The 21,628-nt window shown below is 34.5% G+C and overlaps 1 protein-coding gene across 1 annotated transcript in view; it reads right to left on the bottom strand.

Annotated features, from left to right (window-relative positions):
- LRP1B (LDL receptor related protein 1B) overlaps positions 1-21,628 on the bottom strand; it is a 1,573,107-nt gene that overhangs the window by 152,313 nt on the left and 1,399,166 nt on the right. The gene's annotated exons all lie outside the window — the stretch shown is intronic.

Below are 21,628 nucleotides of genomic sequence, written 5' to 3'. Positions count from 1 at the left end.
TACAGTTTTTGTCTTTATCTGACATATTTTACTTATAATACTGCTCTCAGGTCCATTCATGCTGTCACAAATGGTATGGTTTCCTCGGTTATTTTTTTATTTTTATTTTGTGTGTATGTGTGTTTGTGGTTGGATAATACAACAGGCCCTCAAGTTATGTTTTATTCAATCTCATTTCATGATAATGATGACAAGATGTGTACGATACTAACTCTTGTTTATATCAATTAGCCTATGGTAATATTGTTTTGTTATAGATCGTTTTTTGGAGTTCCAATAACCTATTGGCATTGTGCATATACCACAATTTCTTTGTGCATGCATTAGTCAATGGATACTTAAGTTGTTTCCATGTCTTGGCTATTATAAGTAACACTACTTTAACATGAAGTACAGGTTATCTATCTGTTTCAGTTAGTGTTTCTATTTCCTTGGGATATATTCCCAGAAGTGAAACTGCTAGACCATTTACTAGTTCTATTTTTAATTTTTTTGAGGATCCTACAGACTGTTTTTTATACTGGCTATACCAATTTACATTCCCACCCACAATGCATAAGGGTTCCCTTTTCTTCACATGCTCACCAGCATTTGTTACCTTCTTTTTGATGATGGCCATGCTAACAGTCATGAGGTAATATATCATTGTGACTTAATTGCATTTCCCTAATGACTAGTGATGTTGAACACAGTCTGCAGTCTTGACAGACTGGTTGCTGTTTGTGGATCATAAATGAGGAGAACTCAAATCTCTACGATAAAAGGCATATGTAAGGTATCCCTTTTCAGAATCATTCTTAAGCCCCGGTTATGGATTCTGGTAGTCTTGCTCTAGAAATTCCACTTATATTCCCTCATCCAGGTTAGAGAAAAAACAAAATAAGTTGCTTTCTGAATTTTGTCCAAATACCAACTTTGCTTTATTTTAAAAGCAATCAAAGCAATTAAAAAGTGAGTCTACCAAACATTTTTTAACATAGTTGGTTACATTTATTTAGTTGCAATGACCCTATTGATAAGAGTCACTAGACAATTATTCACTTTACAGTTTTGGATGGACCACATCAGACTCTGATCTGGTGGGAAGAATGTTATATCATGAAAATGACCTTTCTCAGCATTAAAGTCAGAACATGATTTGAGTCCTAGATTCCTAGTCATGTATTAACTAGAGTAATTATTTACCTTTAGATTTTTTTGAAGGCTAAAAATTGATATGTAATTCATTCTAATACATAGAACTGAACAAAATCTTAATGAAGAGAAACTATTGATAATTAAGTAATAGTACTAATAACTAACCAGTTACTTATCCTATATACAATAATAAAGAGGAAATATGCAAATTGACTCTCATGCCCTCGCACAAAATGGCCACCCTCATGTGGTCAAAGATGGCCACCACAAGATGGCCAGCAGGGGAGGTTAGTTGTGGGTAATCAGGCCAGCGGAGAAGGGCAGTTAGGGGTGACCAGGCCAGCAAGGGAGGGCAATTGGGGGCAATTGGGCTGGCAGGGGAGTAGTTAGACATCAATCAGGCTGGCAGGGGAGAGGATAGGGGGTACTCAGGCAGGCAAACAGAAGCAGTTATGGGCATTCAGGCAGGCAGGCAAGCAGTTGGGAGTCCCGATTTTGAGAGGGATGTCTGACTTCTGGTTTAGGGGATTGGGCCTAAATCAGCAATCAGACATCCCCAGAGGAATCCCAGATTGGAGAGGGTGCAGGCTGGCCTAGGGGCACCCCTCCTAGTGCATGAATTTCATGCACCAGACCTCTAGGCTACATAATAAAAGCCTAAGAGATCATTATGGCAGAATAACAAGAAAGACTGGTTGCTATGAAGCAGACACTCAATGCAGGAGCTTCCCCCTGGTGGTCAGTGCACTTCTACAGTGGGAGCACCACTCAGCCAGAAATCCAGAATATAGCTGGCAAGCACAGTGGCAGTGGTGGGATCAGGCCTAAGCCAGCTGGCAGACAGCCAAGATAGCAAAAAGGTCCCAGACTGTGATAGGGTGAAGGCCAGGCTGCGGGACCCTGCCTCCAGTGCATGAATTTCATATACCAGGTCTCTACTCTATACCTACAAAAGCCCAGTGACCCTTAGAGCAGAATGTGGAGAAAGACTGGTCGCTATGATGTGCACTGACCACTAGGGGGCAGATGCTAAACACAGGAGCTACCCCCTGGTGGTCAGTGTGCTCCCACAGTGTGCTCCTACAGATCACTCAGCCAGAAGCCAGATTCAGGGCTGGCAAGCACAGCAGTGGTGGCAGGAGCCTCCCACCTCTGTGGCAGCACTAAGGAGCAGGGAGCCAAGTGGTAAGGAGTGAGCTGGCAGGAGGTTAGGAGCGAGGAGTCCAGGATTGCAAGATGGTGCAGGATAGGCCAAGGGACCTTCCCTGCCACCGTGTATGAATTTTGTGCATCAGACCTCTACTGTAGTAATAATATTAAATAAATAGATAATTACTTAGTAAATAAAAACTAATAAATAGTAAATTAAAATATAAAAGAAGTGGACTATAATGCCAATTTTATAATAAACAAGCTATATAAACGTGGAAGAAAGGTGATATTTAAAACTTCTATGTTGCAGGCAGTGTTTTTAATGCTCTATATTTATTATCTTGTTTTAAGTGAATAAAAGGTTTTACTACAACTTTGTGAAACATTCTATTTATTTTATGTGCAAAGATCAAAGGTTGGTAACTTGTTCAGGACACACGTAAGTGTTAGAGCCATTAAGATGTTTAAATGTTGTGGGAAAAATACGTTCTTATCTACAATTTTAATAGGTTACAATATCCTTGAATACAATTATAATGAAGCTAAAATATTCTTTTAAATGAAAATGTGTTTTACTTTTATTATTTGTATATATTTTTAATTATCAGATCTATAAAATATTTTAGCTTCATTATAATTGTATTTCTTGAAAAATAGCAATTTATAAATTATAAAAATTTATATAAGTAACATATACTTTTTATGGAAAGATAATGCAATGTAATATACTGTACATATACATATACATATAATATAAATGCATTTGAGCTACACAACACAAAGATAAACTTGATTATGTTTCTTTGTGACAATAAGTTAATAAAATTTTGTACACTGCTTATTTCACCAAAAATAACAAAAAAAATAATGTTCATAGCTCATTAAAATCCTATATAATAAAAGTGTAGTATGCAAACCATCCCCTCGACCAAGAGGTCATCTGGGAGTTTTCCCAGGGGGCAGGGCCAGCTGAGGGAAGGGAGGGAGGCCCTGGCCGATGGCTGGCAGCCGCTAGAGACTCTACCAGTGCAAGAATTTTGTACGCTGGACCTTTAGTCCTTATATAAATCAGTTTTATGAGTATACTAGAAGCATGAAATTCATACAAGAGTAGGCCTTCCTTTCCCTGGTTGCCAGCACCAGCTTTCCTCTGGCACCTGGGACCCGGGCTTCTCTCCAGCCACCAGCAGGCACTCAGAACCTGGGTTTCACTCACAGCATTGGCTTCATCCAGAAGGACATCTGGTCTAATTAGCATATTCTGCTTTTATTATTGTAGGTAATATTTATCTTGTAAATATACCTTAGTTTAGTAAAACAGTCCTCTAGAGTTTAGTTTTCAATCCCCCCCCAATTTGAATATGAAGATAACTAATATTTACAATAAAAATACTTTCTTTACAATTAAGTGTCACTATCTGTTTCAAAATAACTTTTATTTAGTGACAATTATCACATTTTATAATGCCTTAGTAAAGGAGTATGGGAGAGAGAGAGTTAGCAGTCAGACAGACTCTCATAATCATCAGGATTTATATGCGGTTATATTTATCATTGCATTTTAAACTATGTCTATTTAAAATCTTGGAGAAATAGGTTCCAAAACTTTTTTTTTAAAAAGTTGTTTCACATTATTCTTACTTTTTGCTGCTAGGCATCTCTGTAGAAAAATAATTCTAACTGTATAGTTTATAATAAATGAGGTATCTTTGGTGTGCTATTGTGTATGCATGTGGGAACATTAAGAGCAATCATAGTTTTCAAAGAAAAATCTCTGTTTTTAAGCAACTGCTCTAAATCATTTTTCTACTGAATATGCTTTGGAAATACATACTAATAAATTCAGTCAAGAATGTTGAAGTAAAAATTATGCCAACAAATTGAATAGCAAATCATTCAAATACTTATTGTTTTTTCTTTAACACTTCTATTTTGTGGTTTCAATTTTATCTAAAATTTAGTACCATAGCCCTGGTTGTGTAGCTTAATTGTTTGGAGTGTCCCCGCTGATACACTAAGGTTTTGGGTTCCATCTCCAGTCAGGGCACATGTAAAAATTAACCAATGAATGCATAAATAATTGGAACACCAAGTCCAGTCCATGTCTCTCTCTTTCTCTCTCTCTCTCTCTCTCTCTCTCTCTCTCTCTCTCTCTCTCCCTTTCTCCCTTCCTTTCTCTCTCTCAAATCAATGAGTAAAAATTAAAGAAATAAATAAATAAAATGTAGTAGTTTAATCCTTTGAAAAGTTAAGTTATATAAATATACGTATATATATATGCACACATAGATATGCATATTTTATACACATGTGCATATATACATAAGTATATATACACTCATTTTATATACAAAACACACATTATTTCATTACTTATTCAATATGACCTTAGTTTTTGAAAATTCTAATATTGTCATTTTTTCTCTAAAATAAACATTTTATTTTAGTATAAATTCAATTGCATTAAAATAGTTATTTTACTTTTCTAGTATTGTGAATATTTTATTTAACATTATCAGGATTGAATGGTATCATTATTTTTCTTAAACAGCTTTTACCTTGAATCATTTAACACTTTATTTGATAACATATAAAGTATTAATTATCTCTTTCTTTATTGCCCATCATAGATAAGAATATTTAATATGCATCTAGAATGCAGGTTTCTTTTATTTTCTTCTCCACATCCCAAATAACTTAGAGAATTTATTGTTTGTGTTGCTAACAGTGCCTGAAATAATATTTTTCCTCTCTGGAGGATAGTGTGGATGACAGGAAAGCATGTTTAAGCAACACCATTGTCTGGTGGGTGATCTCACTTTTGCTAACCTAAATTCTCTATTGTCAACTCATGTTTTGTTTTCATACACAAAATCGTTTCAATAGAGAAGATTATAGAAAGTAGGGATAATACCATGGGCTTTGTTTTTAAGGCTGTAAAGAAATTATTAAGAGAGCCTGCTCTAGCCAGTTTGGCTCAGTGGATAGAGCATTGGCCTGCAGACTGAAGAGTCCCAGGTTCAATTCTGGTCAAGGGCACATGCTGGGCTTGTGTGACTGATGTGTATGAGTTTTAGACTATAATCTAATTATATGGATTCATAATAACATGGCCTTGTGTCCCTCATGCATTTAGATAGTCTTCAGAATTCTCTTTTTAAATGTTTAAAAATAAATTTAATGCATACCGTATTTTCCGGCGTATAAGACGACCTCCTAATTTTACAGTTAAAACATAGGTTTTGGCCTATATTCGTTGTATAAGACTACCCCTCACTTCCGAGGCAACACCAGTTCTTTTTTTAATAGATTGCTTCTCTGACTCTGGCCAATCTGAGCAGGCTTTTTACTAGAACACAGTGGACGTCTTATACGCCGGAAAATACGGTATTTACATCTGATATCAGCTGAATACAAAGGTTTGGTTGAAAATGTATGGTGGTAGCCAAAGTAGACAACACATGGAGCTGTTCAGTATCCCCTCAATATAGAGATGTTCTATACTCTTTAAACCCACGTGACAAAGTTTTGCTCTGTTATATGGATTTGAAGCATCCTATATCTCCTATCCTGCATATCTACCGTACTTGTCCATGCTGAGCCAGTGACTTTTAAATGTAACCATATGTGACTCTGCTTAGCCCCAATTTGAAAATGTCTTTCCAGGCATCAATGTCCCTCCCTTTCCAAGAGTAGCCCTTCTACAATGCCAGGCAGGAGTAGCTGAATAAATATGTCAGCTCTATCCTTTGTTCTACTCTATCCTAAAGTTTCCTGGTAGAATGGATCCCCTTCTTGAAGTAATCTGCACAGTAATGAATCCTCTATTTTCCTTTTTCTTCTTAGTTAACTTCCCCACCATCTTACCAGTGGTTTTTAGATTAATCTCCCCAGTGAATCACTTGTACTCATATATTTGGGAGTGCTTGTGCTAATTCTGGGAAAACCCAACTTAACAAAGGATTTATATAATCATTTATTCTAAAAACATGCATAAGGCTGACCATATAATAAGCCCTGTCCTGAGCTTATAGGACTTAGACGAATGAATAAAGCAGACATAAATCTCTACCTTCATTGAGTTTATATGTTAATGGCAAAGTGGGGATTTGAAAGATTATCAAGATTAAAAATAGTTTATTATTTATTAGAGGGTAATAAATGCTACAGTGAGAAATAAAAGAAGAAGGGGGTAGGGCATGTGTGCAGAGGGGAGATTTTAAATAATATAATCTGAAAATGCTATATTAAGAGCGTGGCCTTGAAAGCTGACAAAGAGAAAAGGATTGAATCATGCCATTATCTGAGAGTTGGGGCATCCCAAGTTGAAACATGACCTGAACAGGCCAGGAGTGTCTAAGGAACACAAGGTGACAAGGGTGGCTGAAGCCGAGGAAGGATGAGTGGTGAGAGATCATAAAGACCACCATTGGTGAGGACCAGCTCTACCGGCGGTCAAGGCTTTGTGTAGAACTTCTCTTGCTATTTCTCCTCCACAGAGGAGAGCATATGTATTTAGCCTCTTCCTTTTCTGACCAATGAATTTCAGGTACTTACTTATTTAAGTTTATGCCAAAGTAAAGATGGAAATTACTACATTACTAAATACAGAAACACAGAATGTGTAACTGCCATGGTGGATTCTTTGGCCTGTATATTCTAGATTACTACCTTGTTCTCAGCTTATGTGTTTATGCTTATAAAGCAAACAGGATGGCATACAATGATGAAATATACAATAGGTAATAACAAACCACATTAGTCTTTGAAAAGAATATTGAGTATATCATACAAAATGAAATGACTCTAGTGACCAGATTTGACTAGAGATCAATGATTTGATTTTTTACTAGATTTAGTGACTAGAAGTAACACATAGATCTATCATTTCAAATAGAATTGTATTTTATTTTTTATAACATTGGCATTTTTATTGCATTATAGTTTATAGAGTAAATTTTGATTCTCTGAAAAGATTCATAAGTAAATAATGTTATGAGCAGTATTTGTATTTTTGTTGCAGGTTGACTTTTATATTGTAACTTAAAAACAATAATAACATCTGTAATACTGTCAACAATAAAAAATAAATTAAAAACATATACAATAATAACAGCTAATATTTGTTGTGGGGGGTTTTCTGTGCCAGGTTCAAGGCTAAGCCTGATTTATATAATCCTCTTAGTAACTTCATAGCAAAAGTGTATTGAACAGCTGAGAATTCTAAAGCTCAGGTTAAAGTAAATTACTTATCCCAAAGGCCACAGCTCTTAAACTGTGGAATCAGGACTTGAATTCATATTGTCTGACTCCAATATCCTCACTTTCGCCCATTCTAAAGCTATATCACAAATAATACCCCCAAACAAAGTGCTTTTTTTCTTTGCCATCAGACACTAAGATCTCAGTTCTGTGGACTCTAAGAGATGAATAAAATTGTATGTGTCTCAAAAGTTGTGCTAAAGTTTAAAAGAAAAAAAAATGTAGTTTTGCCTTTACCCAAAACCATGAAGCAGCAACAGGTATATACCAGAGGGGAAAAAATGATAGTCATGCAGTGAGTATAATTTACAATCAGAGATAAATATCAACAATATTGTATAACATTCAGTGATAGAATTTGTTATTTCTGAACTTTGTGGGTTTTTCTCCTCCATAAACTGGCATATTTTACATGCTAAGGAAAACAATTAGTGTCCATATATATGCCCTCACTCTCAACGCAGAACATGCCCCTTACAAGACTTACAGTTAACTAGATGCTAAATTATTAATAAAGGATCACATTAACCTTAATTTTATCATTTCCTTATTGGCTGCCTCATAAGCAAGGTATTGATTTTTTTTTTTTTTTTTTTAAGATTCTGCTTACAGTACATGATTGTTTGCTTGGCTGTATTTCCAAAGGTTTTTACAAACCTTAGTAGTGCACTTCCCAGTCAGATGTCTTTATTCACCTTTTAATAGGCTTGCTTGCCTCCTATGAAAACACTGTATCATATTTATCAGAGAGACAGCAGGCTATGAAATAAATGCAAAAAAACAACAACACAAAAAACACCAACAAGAAATGAATGTGTATATTCCTCAAAGTTTACAAACAATATGCTAAACATAAGACTTACACATTGGTATAGATTACCTTATGAAGAACCCTAGAAGAAAAAAAGTGTCTGGGAGAAATAGAAAACCAAATGTTATACAGGACAGTGGGTGAGACAACAAAATAAGTCATACTTACTATGATTTATCATTGCAACATTTGGGCATGCTGTATCTACAAACCAAAATTCAATATGTCTTCAAATAGATGATAGTTGGTTTTGAATAATAGTTTCAAAATTAATTCTAAAATGGTGAAAAACTGGACCTAAAGGATAATATTGATGGCAACTTGGATGGATTACTCTGATAGTATGCCAATATACCCGATCTTAATTTATTAAGAAATCATATACGAATATAAAATACAGTGTTGTCATACTTACAAATGGCACAAATCTTGAGGGAATAACTAAAATGTGGAATGATGTAATTATGAGGCAAGCATTGTCAATAATCTGGAGTGCAGTGTTGATAGAAGATTAATTTTAGTAGACACAAAAGGAAATATGTATAATGTAGAGAAGATTAAGTATAATAGCCATTTCCTTTCCCCAATATTTGACTAACAAATTTCTTTTGGTAAATGGAATATACATTGGATTTCAAATGATGGTACAAGAAATTCCAAACTCATTCATCTAGGTACCATGTTGAAGTAAGAAAACAAAATACTTGGAATCCACACTACATTTACTGTGTTAAATCTTATTGGAATTGGGGGGAAATAAGGAAAGAATAATGTGAAAAAGAAAACTAAGAGGAAATATTAAAATGATGAGATCTAAAAAAGGACAGAGATGATAAGAAAGGAGGAAGAAGAAAGGGATAAACTGGAATTAAATTTCCTGGATGAAGTAAAAAAAAAAAAAAAATATATATATATATATATATATATATATATATATATATATATATATATATTGATTTTACTCTATTCAAACCAATGGATGCTCAAAAAGTTTATAAAAAGCATTGAAATTGTAAGTATATGAGTTGATAAAATGTATTCATCACTATATTAATCTGTAAATCTCTTGAGGTTGAAAACACAGAATCTCAGGTTTTCTCCTGAGATTTTCTAATTCTAATGAATGCAATAACTAATTCAATAATGGAAACTAATTTCATTCTACTAAAGAGATTTGGACAAACTTTCATTCTTATATATTGATGAAAACTGTTTTGATATAATAAAGAAATAGTTTTCCATAAGATTTATATATCTATATGAAGCATATTTATTGAACTCATTATTTTAATATAATCTATTAATTTGAAACAGTTTCAGTTAACAATGAACTTAAATACTTCTCAATTACATGAGCATTCTTTGTATTAGATAATTTATCTTCTTTTAGATATGGCAACTAACTGGACAGAAAAGGATCAGTAAGAAAATGGTAGCAATTTATATGACAAATTCTGATAATAAATACTAGTATACTCTATTGGTATTATTATATGAACTACAATATATTCACATTCTTGTTATTTAAAGATTATGAAATTACTACCTGAGAGAAAAATAATTGTATCCAGGACTCAAATTATAAGAAACAGCCTTAGAAACCTTATGTGACTTCTCCAAGTCCCAATGCTAGTTAAAGGCAAAACCGTGTCTAGTTACAGTGAAATGAGAATGTAGAGATCTATTTTTCCCTGAGGCTGGACTGATGTCAGTTTAATTCCATGTTACCAGTTAATTAACCTGGGTAATTGGCCTTATCTTTCTGACTCTCACTTTATCACCTATTAAATGGAAATAAGAACAACCATAATAACAATATCAATACCACCCAATTGGAAGTTTTCTCTGAGTGTTATGGGAGAGTGATTGACACACCTTATGGCCTCCATTAAATTTTATTATATCATCCTCTTTTTTAAATCCCAGTTTCTGATTTTACATCATTTTTATAATAGGCAGAGATATATGCTATAAGTTAATTATACTTAAACATCTATAATAATAAAAGTATAATATGCTAATTAGACCAGACATTCTTCTGGATGATCTTCCAGATGAAGCCGGGGCTGCAAGGGAAGCCTGGGTCCCGGGTGCCAGAGGGAAGCCGGTGCTGGCAGCGGGGGAAGGCCTACTCTTGCATGAATTTCATGCATTGGACTTCTAGTATGTTAATAAAATCCAATTCAAATAATAGATAAGCAAACCTGAGGGTTGGGAAGGAGGCTGGAAGTTCAATAAAAATAAGTGTGGGGAAAAATCCTCAAGTATCAGAATCTCACAAATATCTACTACTGTTTTTTTGGTTACCATTTATTATTATTTTTTGTATTTATTATTATTATTTTACTATTTGTTAACCCTCACCTGAACATATTTTTCCATTGATTTTTAGCGGGAGTGGAGGGGACAGGGACCAGGAGGAACAAATCAATTGGTTGCTTCTCACGTGCACTCAGACAGGAGCTGGGGATTGTGTTTGCAATGAAGGTACGGGTCCTTGATTGGAATTGAACCTGGGATGCTTCAGTCCTTGAGCCTTTGGGCTATCCACTGAGCCAAATAGGCTAGGGAACACGTCGTTATTTTTAGTAACCAAACCCTCGTCCTCTTTTAGCCAACAACTTGAGCTGAAACCTTTCTTTAAAATGAACCTTTTAGCCGAGACAGGTTTGGCTCAATGGATAGAGCGTCGGCTTGGGGACTGAAGGGACCCGGGTTCGATTCCGGTCAAGGGCATGTACCTTGGTTGCAGGCAGATCCCCAGTAGGGGGTGTGCAAGAGGCAGCTGATCGATGACTCTCTCTCATCGATGTTTCTAGCTTTCTATCTCTCTCCCTTCCTCTCTGTACAAAATCAATAAAATATATTTAAAAAAAAAGAAAAGAAAAAGAAATCATGTGGAATCTTAAAAAAAAAAAAAAAAAAATGAACCTTTTACCAAACACCAAAGACTGATGAGAATATAAAAGATGAATAGACTCCCCCAAAAAGCAAACATGTTATTAATTCCTCCAGAAGAGAGGATTCTGTCTTATCCAGGAATGACCTTCACAGGGAAGTCTTCACATAAATCAACAAAGAAAATTTAACTTAAAAACAAAATTTTACAATTGTTTCTTCACTTTACAAGTCTAATTGCTTTGCTTCTAGCCACCTTCTGAATCGTTTTACAATGTTCTAGACTTAAAATGGCTTTATATATTGATAGAGCCCTTTCTTTGGATACTGCCAAAATGACTGCTCATCTTTTACAAAATGGAAATAGAAACAGATATGCAACTGAACAAGATATAGTACATTGTGAAAAATATGTATCCAGATGCAGATAAATATATAAAAATCTAGTCTCCAAATACTAGACTTAAACAGTATTCATCTCCCTATTTCTAACAGTATAAAAAAAAAAATCCAGAAGAAGAGGAAAATTTAATTACAACCTATTTTGTGTCAGGTGAAAATATAATCTTGCTTAATTCTCTTAATAATTTTATTTTACATCTAAGAAGACAAAGCTTATGGAGGTTCGTACGCTTAGTATTATACATGGTCAGCCAATCATGAGGCCACACTTTTTTGCTGTCCTTTCCATTCTAGCATACTACTAATGTGATATCTACATATTTACTTGTGTGAATACATTTAATTAAGTAGATCATTTTCCCAAAGCATTTATGAAGCATGCTTTTGATATACAACCATGGCAGAGTATTTAAAAATCTTGAAAATATGTTATATCTTAAAAGAGTACATTTCACAGATATTTGGAAATATGAACTTTTGAAGTACACATTACAAATTGAAAATATAATAAAAGTGAGCTTTAAAAGAAGCCCTAAATGTGTTATTTGTAAAAGGTATAATAATGACAGATTGGTTGCATTATTTTAGCTATAGAAAAGGTAAAGGTAGTACACTTGCAGACACAAACACTAAGGCACAATTCCATCACATTGGACCTCAGATATGGAGTTGACATCTCAAAGATTACGTATAGAGGCCTAAGAAAAAAAAGTAAAACCATCTTAATCCTTTATCTTCAGTCTTAAATTTCTTATACACTGCAGAGGTATTAACATTGGTTTTCCTTCCTCTGCCAATGTTTAAGAATGTTAGCTTTAGAGAAAATCCCTTTAGACACAGATCTGAACTGAGGTTTCCGATAGGAAATCCATCACTGTGGCTGTCTGCTGTTGCCTGCTCAAATACAACCCTCACCGAAGAAGGCATTCAGCTGAGAAATTCCACATTTCCCTAAAGAACGTGGCTGGAGAGCCAAACGTACTAATTTTGTTCTAAACTGAAACCATCTAAAGAAGAAGACACTGACCATGTTAAGATGAAATTGCCTATGCCATGAAGATATACTTTTAAAGGAAAAGAGCATTTATTAAAACTATTTGTATTCACTTGGCAGGCATTCACATGCCAGGGACCATGTGAGTTTGCTGTCATTTGCAGAACTGTTTGTTCCATAGTAAGCAGATATCATCTCCACCTCAGCAGGAGATCTCAACACATAATTAAGTTGGTCCTTTATAGAAGTCTGCAGTTCTGTCATCTGTTTATTGATAAAAAGAGAATCCCATTTCCAATGGGATTTAAAGTCCAGGTTTTTTGAAATCTTAAAAAGATAGCTCGTATTTTTCTTTAAGTATTCCCCAATAGCCTTCTTTTATGATTAAATGTGAAAACTCGCATTACTTCTACATTTAAGACTTGGAATATTTGGCTTTCATCCCTATAGATAATTAAATCATTTTGATTTAGTTTCAGCTTTTTTTTTTTCCCCACAAAGAAAAAACCATGGCCCAGAGCTGCATTTAATAAGAGCAAAATAAAATAAAATAAAATAAAATAAAATAAAATAAAATAAAATAAAATAAAACTAAAATACTATAAATATCATCTTTAGTGTTCATATCTGATTGGTTTGAACTACCTAAATAATGAATATTTTCAGAAAGTCACCTGCATGTAGCAGTGGCATGTCTAATAAAAATGTGCCCTGAGTGGGCAATGCCCTTGTGGAGAAGGGATGGATTCTCACCAAAGCACAGAAAGGGGATGCTTCCGACAGCACTCACCATAGTAACTTGCAGCTCAGCCTTGGTCCTGAACAAGAGCTGAGAGCTTCCCTATGTCCACATTTTCCCTGATTCTGGCCCCCACCTAGTGGTAACTCTCCTGTCTCTTACCACCCTCTCTTCTAGAGTTTAAGGGATTGAGGCTGCAGCTTCACTGAGAAGATACATTGCTGCACTGGGCCTTGACTCACTTATAGGACTGCACATTCAGGTTGGGCTGATGGCCTTTCATCATAGACATGGATTCACTGACCATGAATAACCCATGGGAGTCAATACATTTGTATCAGGGCTCTCAATGTGTGTCTTTGGTGTAGAGGACAACCATTCTTACTATCTTAATTAGTAGATAAATGTCCAGATTTCATTTATCTACTTTCACTAGAAGATAAATGTCCAGATTTTGAAATAATATCCCAAGCTACACCTGCCTGTGAACCTATTACATATAAAATATACACGCTTCACTATCCAAAGTTATTTCTCTTCACTATTATACAAGGAGATATTTCTGAGCAATAAATATGGTGCAAAAAAATGACAAAACAAAACAGAGTGTAAGGTAGTGACAAAAAATCATGTGAAAGAAGGAAAAAGTGTCCAAGTTACTGGTGATGTGGCCTCACCTTCAAGTTTTATAATACAGCCTGAGTACAGGGTCATATTTCTAAAATGTTATAACACTAGAGAACATACAGTGACTGCTATATTCAGCTCTTTATCTGTACTTTCCCTTCTAAATAGTTCCAAAAATTTCTTTGAAACTTGTCTACCCACATAAGGACTACAATACAAGAACTTAAAATACCTGATATCTAAGCACCTATACTTGATAAACAAAATGGGCACTCCTTCCTGTAAACCTAAAAAGGTATAATACGGTTAAGATTCTACTGGAGTAAGGTAACAGTATTTGGATAATTCTGTCCCTGTTTAGAACTGTATTAAATGTGTCTGTGTTATTATAAAAATAATCCCAAATGCCAACTTCTCCATATGTATGTTCATACTTGATTGATGCTTTCACAGGGTTGTTAAGACCTGGATAAATAAAATCTGACCAAAAGAATATATTATATCTCAATGCTGGGGACATTAGAGCTGAAAAGTCAGGGAAGGGCATACAAAGGGAGAGAGTAGACTTAATTAGAACCTTTAAAAAGGCATAAAAACAGTTCATTAATAGATAACATTGAAAAGCCGGCAGAGTGCATATGAAATCTCTCTAATTGAAGATCAGCAGAATGAACACTGATTGTGTTTTGTGTTTATGTGCTTTTAATCAAACACAATATTGGAACACAAAAGTGGGCATACAGTAATGGAGAACAGAGGATAGCATATTACCTGACTAAAAATGCTTCATTCTGTTCCACAGCTCATAAACAAAGCATAGAAATTGGGAAGGTTTTAGGAGAGAGATTAACAGAATGAAAAATAGAACCCATGGAGAGAGATTAAATAAAATGGAATTATTTGGCCTAAAGAAGAATGTAAAAAAAAATTACTTTGAGATTCCTTAAACAAAGACAAAATTTCCATTGGAAAGGATTGAAAAAACAGGTTTCATTTATAACATGAGGTCTTTAGATATAAAACATTGTGAGCTTGTTTGTTTGTTTATTTGTTTATATAGAAGACAACTGTGGCCCTACTTTAGCCACATGACCTCAATGACCCCTTTTCATCAGATTCCATGAACATTATATGCTTATATGCACTCTACATGGAACTTAGTGGATTTGACATTTTCAGCTCCGTCATTTTTTATTGTGTGTGTGTGTGTGTGTGTGTGTGTGTGTGTGTGGTTAGAAATGCATTTTGTGTTAATTCAGCATCATTAATGAACACATTCCATCTGTCACTAACTTACTAAGATATATCATTGAGCCAAAAAATGAAACCAAATGGATGGATAATTTTGCACTACCAAGAAGTAGTAAATTGCAGCTGTGAAAATAAAATTAGATGAAAGAAGCTCTGGAATTTAAGATTAGTATTCATAATCTTAAATTAATATGAATATGAATACTAATCTTAAATTAATAACTGATAGCTCTTAGATAGCCATGCTCTTAGTAAAAAGAGGCACATGTAATTACTTTTAGTTTAATTGTTCTAAACTTAAGTTTTTAGCATGCCCATTTCTTGAATTTGTTTCAGTGCCAACAAATACAACATTAAGTGCCAAGACTTAACTGCATTTTCCAAACAAAGATCTGAACAGTCCATGCCCAGTGATCAATGAACAAGTGTCATGGTTTTTTAAAAAAGCTTTCTTATTATAAGAGTTTTTCAAAATTGGAACAAAGCAGAGTGTTAATAAACTTCACTTCGCATGGTCAAAGTTTTTGACAGTACAATAAGAGTAAATAATGTTAGCATGAACAAATAGTTTATTCTTTTTTTAATATATATTTTATTGATTTTTTACAGAAAGGAAGAGAGATAAATAGAGAAGTTAGAAACATTGATGAGAGAGAAACATCAATCAGCTGCCTCCTTCACAACCCCCACTGGGGATGTGCCCACAACCAAGACACATGCCCTTGACCAGAATCGAACCCAGGACCCTTCAGTCTGCAAGCCAACACTCTATCCTAGGGGTGTCGAACTCAATCAGAGAAGGGGCCAAAATCTAAAATCCAGCCTAAATCGCGGGCCGAATGGTTTACTGAACAGTCATAAACTGTCATTGTGATGGAAACGCAGTGGAGTGCAGTGATGACAGCGCGGTGCGGGCCACATTGCAAGGCCTGGCGGGACGGATTTGGCCCGCGGGCCTTGCGTTTGACACATGTGCTCTATCCAATGAGCCAAACTGGTTTTGGCCAAATAGTTTATTCTTAAAAACACTTGTACTTTAATCTATTTACCAATCATTTATTCATAACAAATTAATAAGAAAAATTGACCACAATAGTTCTAGAATTGATTTTCTCTACTTATATATCTTCAATATTATTTACTCTTTACCTATAATGGGAGGAACTTTAGAATAGTATTACAATGCAGACACCCTTTTAAAAAACACTATTCCAATTCCTTAAATGATTTGCATAATGCAAAGAGTTAAAATCTTAAGAATGTCTTAATTCCCTAAAAACACTCCAGATATGATGTCCCTCTAGCATACATAATAATTGGAAAAACTTCAGTAGAAGAAAATTCATGAACTCCAAAATAAAACTTTATTTGTGTTTATTTATTGATTTACTAAAAAGAAGAAGAATGTTTCCAAATGTGTGGCCCTCATGACATAGATGGTAAGTTGTGGATCATGCTTCAGATAGGTCAGTGTATGGACATGGTGTTAGATAATAGTGAATGGCTGGTGAGAAAGTTATGCCCTGTTCAGTTTTTTTCATTCTTCCTAGTGAAGGGAAGTGTTAATATCATATGGATAACATGATCCATATGGAAGATCTGCTGTCTACTTTTGTTTTCTAGCCCTTAAGTAATATTTTCAAGCCACTTCTTTATTTTTTTTCTTTTATTTTTTTTTCTTTTTATATATTTTATTGATTTTGTACAGAGAGGAAGGGAGAGAGATAGAGAGTTAGAAACATCGATGAGAGAGAGTCATCAATCAGCTGCCTCTTGCACACCCCCTACTGGGGATCTGCCTGCAACCAAGGTACATGCCCTTGACCGGAATCGAACCCAGGACCTTTCAGTCCCCAAGCCGACGCTCTATCCATTGAGCCAAACCAGTCCCGGCTCAAGCCACTTCTTTAGGTCAAAGAACTCTCTTCATGAATAATTTCTGTTCATATTTTTATAATATCTTTCAAATTTTTGAATTAAATAAATGTGTTAATTGTAAGGTTAAGATTTCAAAGGGCAACAAAATAAGTAATAATTTACTCTGACATCTATAACCTAGAAAGAGATAACAAAGTTCATATCTTAAACTACATCCGACATTACCTTTCTGTCCACCCACATTATTTCCCACATGAATCCTGAACAAGGAACCGTCTATGAACAGTGGTCTAATGGCATGAAAAATCTAGCCAAGACATCTTGCATCCTGGTCTTTGAATCTAGACTGATTGGACCATAAGAATGGCTAACAGAATGGTCATCTACATAATATTAGTACTCTATGCACAGATCACAAAGCTAATAAATGGCATAGTTACAACTCTATAAAAGGTCTTTTATTCTCATTACTATATATTGTCCTGAAATGTTAATAGATAATAATGTATAGTCTTTTCATAAGTAAAATCTGATGCTGTTTGTATCCTCAACTGATTTTAACTAAATAAACACAAATATAACTTTTCTTAAATGGATAAACAAAAATGTCTTCCATACATAAATGCATTACCAGATATTAGTGTTAAAAAAAAAAGCATTACCAACTTTCACTCTACTTATTTCATTTACTAATATACAGCATAATCATATAAACATAGTATTAAGCAAAATAGATTAAGCCCTGAAAATGTAAATGGTAGGATAGTCTCCAAGGAAATAGCCAACCTAAATGTTATGTAAACAGAAACATAAATGAAAACAAACATGAATATTTTTATTCTAATGGTAGGCTAAAGAAAGAAAAAAATGTTGAAGTTCTACATTTCTTACATAGTGTTATTATACGGTATGTAACACTTATTCTTCTCACATACTGCTATAAATCTACAACTAGTTTTTGCCTGTGTGTGTATATGTGTATATGTGTGTGTTATTTTATTTTTTGTTTCTAGAGAATTAAATATAGTTGGTAAAGGATGAGGGAAGCAAGTATAACAATTTTCAAACAACAATGTTATGGACTATTAAATTTTTGCCTGATTTCTTTAAGAAACTCAACTACACAAATTGGCTCTTATTAAAACAAATATGTAGTTTCTCTTTTTGACAAACTCAATTATAAACCTCACTGGGCAAAAGCGATTTTCTCTTATGGCTTTTACTACAGATCAATCCAAAGTTTGGAAGAGTTTGCCTGCCTCCTCACTCATTGTGTGGACTCCATTTCAGTTTTGTGCAACAAAATTTAAACATCACAGTTTTCTCTATTATTAAGACAGAGAGAAAAAAAATGACATCAGCAAATAATGTACATCTTCTTGGTAGAGAGAGAGTCAATGCGTGAAAGTTATCGAAGATAGTTATAGAAAGACTAAATGTGTTCCACTTAGACAATTTAATGATTCACATGCATTTCTTTGTAGAAAAGCTAGAAGACAATTTCTATGGATAGGCTCTCCTTCAAGGGCTTTATTGAAACCAAAATATTTCAGTATAAAAGAGGCTCTTTTTCTACTTATCTCTTCATACACACACACACACACACACACACACACACACACACGTGCGTGCGCGCTCTCGCACACTCGCACACACACACTCACATAGGTATATTCACACATATGAAAATGACATTGACTGACACACAGGCAATGAGTGGAGATGCCTGCATCCACAGCAGATATTATAGCACTCATGCAGATCATACCAATTGGGCAGCAGAGAGCACCACACTCCCAGGGAGTGTGCAGGACAGGTCGCGGGCCTGTCCTCCTTCCCACCTGCTGTCATAAAGGTACATAGCCCCACCCTCCAAATATCTAAGAGAGAGATTGTGATGTTACAAAATGACTTCACCGAGTAAGTGTAAGTATGCACTGTCTTCCAATATACAGAATTTAGTACATCATGCTTCCTGCATATTTGAGCACAGAACTTCTCTTCTATGAATTATCTTGAAATCATGGGTCTAACATTTGCTAAATGTTATTCTTTTTTATTTTTATTATTGAGAATATTACAGATGTCCTCATCCTGTTTTTCCACTTGTATCCCACCACCTGGTTCCCGCCCTGCCCCACGCCTTTACCACCCTATTGTCTGTGTTCATGGATAATGCATATATGCATTTAAGATCTTTATTTAATCTCTACCCTACTCTCTTTCCCCTGAGATTTGTCAGTCTGTTCCATGTTTCCATGCCTCTGGTTCTATTTAATTCATTGGTTTATTTGTTCATTAGTTTCCACATATAAATGAGACAGCATGGAGGGACCTGAAGATGGTTATGTTATGCAAAATAAGCTAGTCAAGGAAAGACAAATATCACATACTAAATGTGATTCTAAGTGCAAGTCAATAAAACTGCTGCAAATAACTAAATTTACATGTAAGTTTACTTACATGTAAATTTAGTTATTTGCAGAATTTTTATTAGTATGAATTATTTTATTATATTTATAGTCATCAGTATTAAACAGTATGAATTATTTTATTATATTTATAGTCATAAGTATTAAAGCTTTTCTCCCCAGGCCCATTCCAGACTTTCTATCCTAAAGACTGACAGAATCCTGCCTCTGAATACTGTCACATCTGCTTTGAATGATCTCTCATGCAAAGTGACAACTTGAGAACTGAGACTTTTTGGTGTCTATAGAACAGATTTTATTAATTTTTTTTGTGCTTTATTTGCTAATGAATGTGTAGTACTTCTAACATATAGCAATAACCTTTAATATGTAAATGTGTTATTTACATTAATACACTAGAATACCAGAAAGTGTTTATGCTTCAAGTTAGTATAGAAAATATAAAATTATTTATATAAACATTAAAAATGTTATAATCTATTAAGTACATATTAATTAATAACTGCTTACCAATATAGAAAAAGGTAAACAGAAAGCATGTGAATGATTCATAACTACTCCTAGCTTCAGGACAGGTGGAGGAAGAGAAGGATAGAGGTGGGTTTTAATTGCTATTGTTGGGATTTGGGTGTTTTAAAGAGATCTCTTAGGCCAAATGTTAACATCTACTTAAAATGGTACAGGTGCTTACTGTATAACTTCCTGTACAAGTCAGTAAGTTTTAAATACTTTATAATTTAACAGGCACTTTCTTTAACTTAAAAAAAATCTGATCCTTATATTACTATAGCTTGAGTAGCTTGATTCAAGTTTCCTCACCAGGCATTTAAGGGAAAATAAAAACACACTTTAATCAGTTCTATCTTTTGGTTTGAGCATGTTCAGTGCCATGTTGGAAAAAACAGGCTGTGGAAAGTATGAAGCTTCCATGGGAAGCTCAAGTTCCTCTCACAAGCTCCAGTTAGTGTGATTATAGCTAACACATTAATTAAAAATAATTAGCCAAGCAGCAGTTTATACACCAAAACTGTTCAAAAGAAGCAAAAGGTTCTTAAACCAATGTAGAAGCAAGATTCTCTCAGATGACACAGAATTCTAGATAAGGTGAAGAGTGGTAGGAGAAGAAATCAGGAAATGCAACCACAGGTGTGAAGTGACAGAACAAGTAGTGGAATCCAGAGACTTGGGGAGTGAGTAAGGCATTGACCAGAAACTCCCAGGCAGAACAACTGATGAAAAAAATGTTTCCCTGCGAACTGGCAAATGTGAAATCTATAATAGCAAAGGAATTTAACACAATTTGTAAAGAAGCCTGAAAGTCCTGTCTTTAAGTTAGGCAAACTGTGTCTTCTCTAATCAATTGCCAGATGATTATTTTTTATATCCCCAACAATGTTAAGTTTGGTGTATTCACCTATAAGATAGTTTCAAATAAATGTTTAATAACTGTTTGTGAAATAAATTACACCTGACAAACTATTATTTACTTCTATCTAGCTTTCAACATTTTAAAGATAGGATGAAATACCTTGAACAAAATGAATATGTTCTCCATCTCTTCAGTGTTAATTAAGGAATAAATATTGTAAATAAAATAAATGACTTGAAGTGAAAATATTACTATTTCAGAAACAAATACTAACAAGTGATTACTGTCATCTATTAAAACAGCACAAATGCTTTAATTATTTTTCTTACATATTTTTTACCATATTTAAGAATTACTATTCATTGATTGAATGGAAAATCATATGAATTTAGGCAGAAAAAGTAAGTCGAGAACAATATGAAAATAGTATTTTATCATTTCTATTTATTAAATGCTAATATCATGTACAACCTCTAAAATAAAAGAAGGTAGCCGGGACCGGTTTGGCTCAATGGATAGAGCGTCGGCTTGGGGACTGAAGGGTCCCAGGTTCTATTCCGGTCAAGGGCATGTACCTTGGTTGCGGGCATATCCCCAGTAGGGGGTGTGCAAGAGGCAACTGATCGATGACTCTCTCTCTCATCGATGTTTCTAACTCTCTATCTCTCTCCCTTCC

This window comes from Pipistrellus kuhlii, unplaced genomic scaffold (genome assembly GCF_014108245.1).
Source record: "Pipistrellus kuhlii isolate mPipKuh1 unplaced genomic scaffold, mPipKuh1.p scaffold_m20_p_7, whole genome shotgun sequence".
In the NCBI taxonomy this organism is placed as follows: domain Eukaryota; kingdom Metazoa; phylum Chordata; class Mammalia; order Chiroptera; family Vespertilionidae; genus Pipistrellus; species Pipistrellus kuhlii.
This window is presented reverse-complemented; position numbering and strand designations above follow the sequence as displayed.